The following is a 1,896-nucleotide window of genomic DNA, read 5'->3' on the forward strand; positions in this document are numbered from 1 at the left end:
CAAGGCAGACTCTTTGTCAAAGAGATAGAAAAGGTTTGTCCAATATGCTGTGATGGACAGTTGTTGAAGCTGAAGATCATTCTCTGTTATGATGCAGAATGATCTTGTTGCTGCTTTTCTTGATTTCCTTGATTCTGTTCTTAATTAATTTTTCATTGAAGAGTTTTGATTTGGTAGGGGAGATTAGAGGAGGAGTAGTCTGTTTTGGTTTTTTAGCGGGTGGAGATGGTTCAGAATCAGAAGATGTGGAGGGAGAGGAAGGCTGAGGAGATGAAGAACGTTTGGTATGTTTTTGTGGAAAAGATTGTGGATGTGGAGAAGATTCTAGCGGAGGAGCAGTCTGAGTAGGAGAAAATTCTTGTGGTGGGGAACATTCTGGAGAATGTTCTGGAGAGGTGGGGTTTCTGACTTGTTTTGAGGTTTTGTTTGGGGGCAAGCGTTTTCTTTCTTTGAGGATTTGGGAGATTTTTACGAGCAAGAAATTGAGCAATAGTCATTGTGTTTTTGGTTTTCGTGTTTTTAGTTTGTGGTTTGAGTTGAGAGAGAGATTCTGTGTGATTTGTAGGAGGGGAAACGATATCATTGATTGATCTTCGTTTTTGATGGGGAGGAGTTGAGTGCGATAGTTCAGAAGAGAAAGCAGATTTTGAGGGTGTCGTAGGTTTAGTGGTTGTTGATGGATTTTGTTGTGGTGGTAATGGTGCTGTGGGCGTCGTTTTTCTTTGTGGTTCAGGTTATGTTGGTGATTTAGCTACTGGGGGGCACGAATCAGAAGAGTCATCACTCTCAGAGTCTGAAATGATGAAATAATGTGGTTTAGGGTTCATGGATTTCAAAGTACCAATTCTAGATTGGACTCGCATGGAGCGTCGTAGAGGAGTGATTCTAGTGCGTAGATGAGGAGGCACTTGAGCGAAGTTTGGTGTAGGGCGAGTGTATAGTGGTGGAAGAAAGGTAGACAGAGGAATAAGGTTTAGAACTTCTTGACTAGTGTTAGAAGAGGGAGAGGCAGAAGAGGTGTGTGGTGGTGTTGGGCGAGGTAGTGGAGAGGGTGAACGCTCTATGGATTGGTATGAAGAAGATGAAGAGGGTGGTGTACAGGGAGAGGCATTTTTGCGTGCAGACTGTTTGGTTCGAGCCATGGTTGTTTGGAGAAGAAAGATGATGAAGAAGATGAACAGTGGAAGTGGTATTGAGAGAGAGAGAGAAAGGTTAGTCCAGCTTTTGGGGAAACGAAAGTGAGAAAAAAAAAAAAACAGTTTTCTGACTTGAGAAGATGGAGAGAAAAAGGTGGAATAATGATGAGTATGCTGCCCAATAGTAACAGTTTGTACCTAGGGAAATAGGAAAAGCATTTTGGGGGATTGGGGAGTGTATGTGTCAGCACTCTAGCTTCAGACAAAGGGGCACGTGTAATAAATGCCAAGATTTGTCTTTTTTGATTTTGAGAGGGAAAAGCAGATTGTTGTTTTTTCCAGAACGGAGAATGATGAATCGCGAAACGGAGACTGATAAACGATCTCTGTTTTCTGCAGAAGCAGATTTTAACCAGAATTTTCTGGATTTTTCATGATTCTCAATTTTTCTTTGATTAAATTAAAACTATCCTCCACAAGAGGCTTTGTAAAAATGTCAGCAAGTTGATTTTTAGTATCAACAAAGATTAATTCAACGTCTTTCTTATTGACATGATCACGAATAAAATGATGTTTTATTTCAATATGTTTTGATCTAGAATGCTGAATTGGATTTTTGGACAAATTTATAGCACTTGTATTATCACAATAAATTGGAATACTGGAATAGCTTACAGAGTAATCTTGAAGTTGGTTTTTAATCCACAAAACTTGTGAACAGCAGTTTGCCGCTGACACATATTCGGCCTCAGTTGTGGAT

Source organism: Cicer arietinum, chromosome 3, assembly GCF_000331145.2.
Source record: "Cicer arietinum cultivar CDC Frontier isolate Library 1 chromosome 3, Cicar.CDCFrontier_v2.0, whole genome shotgun sequence".
Lineage (NCBI taxonomy): Eukaryota > Viridiplantae > Streptophyta > Magnoliopsida > Fabales > Fabaceae > Cicer > Cicer arietinum.